The sequence below is a fragment of the Macaca nemestrina genome, chromosome 5 (assembly GCF_043159975.1).
Source record: "Macaca nemestrina isolate mMacNem1 chromosome 5, mMacNem.hap1, whole genome shotgun sequence".
Taxonomy (NCBI): Eukaryota; Metazoa; Chordata; class Mammalia; order Primates; family Cercopithecidae; genus Macaca; species Macaca nemestrina.
In genome coordinates, this window is record NC_092129.1 from 63,596,780 (window position 1) to 63,604,298 (window position 7,519).

Here is a 7,519-nt window from a genome sequence, read left to right on the forward strand (position 1 = left end):
CAGCTCCTGCACCAGCTCACCTGCATGCTTCCTCCTCTAAGGGGTTGGGCACAACAGGTTTGAGTGAGTGAAGTTAGTCCTAGCCGGTCCCAAAGAGGCCAGCTAGCCCCAGGACCCACACTCTAGTTCCTGTCTGCAAAAATGTCAGGGAAAATTTACTGCCTCAGAAGGAGGACAGACCATGGACTAGGGAAACCTGATGGCCATGGAGGTTGAAGAGAGGATGAAATGCCTTCAAAAGTTTCCTGAAATCATAAGATGATCCTCGACTGACTGACTGAATAAAAAGCAAGATCAGGACTGGTTTACTGACATTATCCTGATTGTCAACAGACACCATTTTAAGGATCACAAGTCTCTTTTGACTGCTTGCAGTAAGTTCTATAAATTCTTTCAATTTACTCAGAAACCTTTGGTGGAGACAGAAGGTGTTGGTAAAATGACCTTTTGTAATTTAATTCAGTTCACATATACAGCAAAATAATTGATACAGGAGAAGAAGTCAATGATGTATGGAAAGCAGCAGAGTTCTACAAATGCTAGAAGTTATCGCTAGGGACAGGAGGCAGGGGAATTCTGGGTAAAGGAGGGCAGGTCCCTGACAAGGGTCCCACACTCAAGCCTGTGACAGCAGTCCAAAGTGAGAGCATGCCTTCCTGTTTTCCCACTCGAATGTTGTCTTTCCAAAGTCAACTATGCCCTGCCCCACCCCCATCCTGTGCGTATAAAAACCCCAGGCTCCACTAGCTGAGAGCAGAGAAGAGAAGAAGCAGGTGGACGTCAGAGACTGGTTTGACATCAGAGAGAAGCAGCTTGACTTCAGAGGGATGGCTTCATGGCTTTGCTTTAGAGAGGAATCCAGCCGAGGATGGAGGGTCCAGCAAGGGATGCAGTCCACAGGACCCACATGGAGTTTTGCTCCTGCCAGCACCCAAAAGCACTTGCGCTGTCTCCTGCACTCGCTCACCTGCATGCTCCCTCCCGTGGCAGGTTGAGTGCAACAGGTTCCAATGAGTAGAGTTTGCCCCAGCTGGTGCCGAAGTGGCCGGCTAGCCCCAGCACCTGCACACCAGTTCCCACCCATGAAGGGGTCAGGCAAAATTTCCTGCTTCATTATGAAAGCCCTTGAAGTCAGGAACAAAGAAAACTCAACTCCATTAGAGGAAAATCCCATAGGGAAAATGGTGGCCAAAAAAAGGAAGATCGCAGCAACTTCAAATGTTATCACAGAATCATTGCCATCTGCAGAATCAGAACCTATTGAAATTGAGGTAGAGATTGCTGAAGGCACAATTGAAATGGAAGATGAAGGTATCAAAACATTAGAGGAAGTGGATTCTGCCAAGCATCCATAAAGTACATACAGAACACAAGTTCCTCTAAAGATTCTGCTCTAGCACTGTTGGCAGATATTACCAGCAAGTATCACCAAAGTGACAGAAAAGGGCAGATTAAAGAAGAAGATGGCCATGCATCTGACCCCGTAAGCATACAGGTAGAAAGTACTGAAACTGTGGAACTTCAGTTGTCACATGTGAAGGACTTGTTCCATTGTGAGAAATGTAATGGTTCATTTAAATTGTTTTATCATTTGAAGGAATACATGAAATCACACTCATCTAAGAGTTTCAAGTGTGAAATATGCAATGAAAGGTATGCACGTGGAAACAGCACCTAAATTGTTATCACCTTGAAGAAGGTGAAGTCACTAAGAAGCAAAGAACTGGGAAAAAAGTGTATGTATGTCAGTACTGTGAGAAGCAGTTTGACTGTTTTGGAAATCTTAAAGAACATCTTAGAAAAATATACAGGTGAAAAACCTTTTGAGTGTCCAAATTATCATGAAAGATTTGCTAGAAATAGCACCCTCAAATGTCACCTCACTGCATGCCAAACTGGAGTAGGGGCAAAAAGGAAGAAAGAAGCTCTGTGAATGCCACGTCTGTAACAGTGTGTTTAACAGCTGGGCCCAGTTCAAAGATCACTTCATAATACAAATTGGATGTAAACCCAACCATTGTTCTTTATGTGACTTGCGGTTAATGCAAGGAAATAAATTAATGAGGTACCTCAGTGATACAATATTTCAGAGTATCTAGTAATGGAAGAAGTTCTTTCAGTAGAAACTTACATGCAAAGTGAACCTATGACATCAATGACTATTATAGAACAAATTGGGAAGGTGTGTGTGCTACCATTGCTTCAGGTCCAGGTGGATTCAGCACAAGTGACTGTGGAACACATCCATCCAGATGTGCTCCAGGACAGCCAGGTACTTGGTTCATACCTGAGTGTGCTTCCAGAGCAGGTACAAATAAGTTATCTAGAAGTGGATCGAATTCAGACTGAAGAAGGTACTGAAGTACACGTAGAGAAGCTTCATGTTGAATGGATAAATCAGATGCCAGTGGAAGTACAAACTGAACTTCTAGAAGCAGACTTGGACCATGTGACCCCAGAAATCTATGACCCAAGAGGAGAGAGAACCTAGCCAACTAGACGCTGTTCAGGCTGCCAGGGAAGATCACGAAGATGCTGAGGATTAGAGAGCAAGCCAACGGTGGATTCTGAAGCTGAAAAGGCAGAGAATGAGGACAGAACAGCTATGCCGGTTTTAGAGTGAAATTACACATGAATATATTTTTAAATTTACTTGGGTTTTTGAATGTATTATGGGCAGTATGACTGTCCTTAAGCTAACAGATAAGTGGACCAAAGTTAAGCTATTTGTTGTTGTGCTGAATTTTTTTTTTTTGAAACAAATTAATTCCCCTCCCAGGCCCAATGCAACAGAGTAGGGATCTGTTCCATAAATTAAGTGGAGTTTTGAGAAGTACATTTCTAGGTGGATTATATTCTTATTACATAGCTTCATATGACTGTATCTATTTTCATTGTAGTAAAAATTTTCCCTTTTCTATTTACCAGGTCATGTTTTCTTCAAATTTCTTTCATTTTGTAAAATAAAACTTAAATCATTAGAATACAAGTTTATGTATTCTAATGCATGCTAGTAAATTGAATATATAGGAAACACAAGTCTGCATGATGAACATTGCATTGTTACTGTGCAGTTAAATTTTGACTTTCTTTAGCTTGAACAAACTTTCTTGTCTATCCCAGTAGTCACAGATGCCATCTCTGCAACACAGAGAGGAGTGGTGATAAAATTTCGAGAATGTGAAGAAAAATATGTGCCATTTCAAAACCAGCTAAACTTCTGTAAAACATCTCCAGTTTTTCAAAGTTTGTGTTGTAAGGAGGAATGTAGCCAATGCTATAATACTTTATATTTTTGCTTATAATGACAACCACGAGTTCTTTTTCACTTAAGTTATGACAAGAAATTTTATTTAGAAGCAGCTGCAGTGCCAATTTCAATTGGGAAAATTTATTTACCTCTGTGGCAAACTTTATTTTGATGAAAAGTTGCACTAGTATTTTACTACCAAATGAAAAAAAGATGAGCATCATTTAAAAATTGATGTATTTAAAATAAAGTACAGGGAAAAACATGTATGTAATTATCAGGATTTTTTAAATGGAATCTTTTCCACCAATCCTTAATGTAAAGATCTTGTGCTATAACTTTTAAAGCCATACAAATAAGAGTGCTTAATTGTGGACTTAATAATAAATGTGTAAATATTTTGAATCAGTATTACTTGGAAAATAAAGTATCTCTCTCTTTCTCTCTCTCTCTCTCTCTCTCTCATACATACACACACACACACACACACACACACACACACACACACACACACAGAAATTAGAGATGACCAAACAAATGGGAAAACATTCCATACTCATGGGTAGGAAGAATTTTAATTGTTAAAAGGGCCATACTGCCCAAAGCAATTTATATCTGCAATGCTGTTCTTATTAAACTGCTATTGACATTCTTCACAGAGGTAGAAAAAAAAATTTTAAATTTATATGGAACCTAAAAAGAGCTTGACTATCCAAGGCAATCCTAAGCAAAAAGAACAAAGCTGGAGACATCATACTACCTATCTTCAAACTACACCGTGCTGCTACAGTAACCAAATAGCATGGTACTGGTACATAACAGACACCTAGAGCAATGGAACAGAATAGAGAACCCAGAAATAAGACCACAGACCTACAACTATCTGATATTTAACAAACCTTTAGAGAACAAGCAATGGGGAAACAATTCCGTACTCAATAAATGGTTGTGTGATAACTGGCTAGTCATAAGCAGAAAAGTAAAACTGGACCCCTTCCTTAAAACATACACAAAAATTAACTCAAGATGGATTAAAGACTTATGCATAAAACCTAAAACTATAAAAACCCTGGAAGACAATCTAGGCAATGCCATTTAGGACATACACATGTCCAAAGATTTTATGATGAAGAAGCCAAAAGCAATTGCAATGAAAGCAAAAATTGACAAAAAACTATCAACAGAGTATACAACCTACAGAATAGGAGAAAATTTTTACAAACTATGCAACTGAAAAAAGTCTAGTATCTAACATCTGTAAGGAACTTAAATAAATTTACAAGATTAAAAGAACATAAACAGACACTTTTCAAAAGAAGACATACATGCGGCCAAGAAGCATGTTAAAAAAAGCTCAACATCACTGATCATTAGAGAAATGCAAATCAAAACTACTGGTTGATACCATCTAACACCAGTCAGAATGGCAACTATTAAAAAGTGAAAAAATAACAGATACTGGCGAGGTTGCAGAGAAAAAGAATGCTGATACGCTGTTGTGAGAGTGCAAGTTAGTTCAACCATTGTGGATGACAGTGTGGCAATTCCTCAAAGACCTAAAGACAGAAATAACATTCTACTCAGTAATCCCATTACTGGGTATGTACACAAAGGAACATATGATCCATGTGTTGTAAAGACACATGTACACATATGTTCATTGTAGCAATATTCACTATAGCAAAGACATGGAATCAACCTAAATGCCCATTAAGGTTAGACTAGATTAAAAAAATGTGGTACATATACCCCATGGAATACTATGCAGTCATAATAAAGCATGAGGTCATATCCTTTGGGGGGCATGGATGCAGCTGGAGGCCATTATCCTTAGCAAACTAATGCAGAAACAGAAAATCAAGTACCACATTTTCTCACTTATAAGTGGGAGCTAAATGATGAAAACACATGGACATACAGAGGGTAGCAACAAACACTGGGGCTATTGGGGGTGTAGGGTGAGAGGAGGGAGAGGATAAAAAACAACTAATGGATACTAGGCTTAATAACAGGGTGACGAAATAATCTGTAAAACCAACCCCATGACACATGTTTACCTATATAACAAATCTGTGCATCCTGTACATGTACCCCTGAGTTTAAAATAAAAGTTAAAAAATAAACTCTTATGCATATGTAATGTATAATAGTATAATAGAATATTATTCAACCTTAAAAAGGAGATGATTCTTTCATTTGCCAGAACATGGATGAACCTAGAAGAATAAACCAGACACACGGAGAAAAGTACTGCATGATTTTACTTATATGTACAATCTTACAAAATAGAGTCAAATATATAAAGATAGAACATTAAACCACATTTGGGGGTTTGGGGGAAAAAAAGGGAGAAGTAGGTCAAATGATACAAAGTAGAAGCTATGTAGGATGAACAAGTCCAGAGATTAATGTAAAACATGATGACTCTGGTTAATAACAATGTATTGTATTAGGGATATTTGCTAAATGAGTAGATTATAGCTGCTCTTGTCATAGGGGAGGAAAAATAGTTAACTATTTGAAAAGAAGAGCATGTTAATATGGTCTACTCTAGTAAAGATTTTACTATATAAATGTAAGTTATTTATTATGTTGTAGCCCTTAAATATGCATGATAACATTGAGTTAAAAATAAAAAGATAATGTTTAGAGGTGAGTATCATTAGCACCTCCCACCTCAAGTACCTGAGAAGAGTCCTTCTGGGGTGACCTTCATCTGTAGCCTGCTACAGCTGGCAGCTTTAGTTTTACCTTTTGGGGCAACCCCTCAGGAAGGTTCTATTTGTAATTCTAAGTATTGGCAGCAGTTGGTGCCCTGGTCTACATACTAGTAGATGCCTAGAAACTCTCAACCAACCCATGACTAACAGCATGAAATTTCTTGGCTTTGGTTTGGCTGTATCCTCACCCAAATCTCTCCTTGAATTTTAGCTTCCATAATTCCACGTGTGGTGGGAGGAACCTGGTGGGAGATAACTCAATCATGGGGGCAGTTTCCCCCATGGGAAACTGCCATGTTCTCATGGTAATGAATAAGTCTCACAAGATCTGATGGTTTTATAAGTGGAAACCCCTTTTACTTGGTTCTCATTCTCTTTTGTCTGTCACCATGTAAGATATGCCTTTCACCTTGCATCATGATTGTGAGACTTCCCCAGTCATGTGGAACTGTGAATCCATTAAACCTCTTTTTCTTTATAAATTACCCGGTCTTTGGTATGTCTTTATCAACATGATGGAAACAGATTAATACATATTTTATCCCAACAATTTCTCTCATTGCAAGAGCAGAACATCCCTTTTTTGCCTTAAGGTTAACCCAGGCTTTCATGCTCTGAATTTCATCACTTATCCTCTGCTCCAGAACCAACACCTCACTTCATGTGACATTTAATCTTCTGTAAGTATTTTCAACCCTGTTTGCTTCCTTCCCTGCAGTTTGTAGTTCATTCACTTCTCTCTCTGAAGTGCTGCCTGAATGCTATCCTATCCCACCCCCTGCCAGTAAAGGCCAAGAGCTTCTGCTTTTTGTCTTCATGCTCTGGCTTCAAAACTCACTCCCTCTCAATTCCCACCACTTCACTAATGATCTCATGGAGACTGAATCTGGTTTTTAGTTAGAATGTGTTTTAGAATAATATCTCAGTGGCCTTTGATGCCACTAAAAATATCCTCTTTTGAAACTTCTCTTTGATTTTCCATGACACTACTCTCACCTGGTTGCCTCTCTTCACTCTCACCATTCCTTCTCAGGCTTTATACATTTTTCTACTGCAATTTTATATACCTGCCCAAGATTGGAGCTCAGGCAACTTTCCATTCTCAGGCTATAATGTGTGCTGGAGAACCCACTGCGTCGTTGGTTTTGTGATAGTATCTTAGTATGTGAGAGAGAGCCAAAAGGGAATTTCTAGCCAATACCTCACTCCTCAGTGTTAGTGTGTCATTATATGTCATTATATATGTTAGTGTGACATATATGTCATTAGTCAGACACCTATACCTGAATACCAAAATAAAACAAAAACAATAAAAATAAAAACCAGGAACTCTTATGCCATATATTTAAGTAATTAATTACATGAAATGAACTGCCTTAGTCATTATCACTGGATATAGCCAAGCAGAATGTAGGCAACCATGACTTGGGAAAATTACAGAGAAGATCCAAATATTGAATGTTGAATTAGATCTCATTTAAGGTCTCATAAAACCTGAGATATGATGAATCAAATAATATTTAAGTGGATATGGTAAATGCAAGGCATT

General features: G+C 38.4%; 1 pseudogene; it reads left to right on the plus strand.

Moving 5' to 3' along the window:
* The first annotated feature begins 205 nt into the window (after nucleotides 1–205).
* LOC105496754 (zinc finger protein 131-like) lies at nucleotides 206–2,623 on the plus strand (annotated as a pseudogene).
* The last annotated feature ends 4,896 nt before the right edge of the window (nucleotides 2,624–7,519 follow it).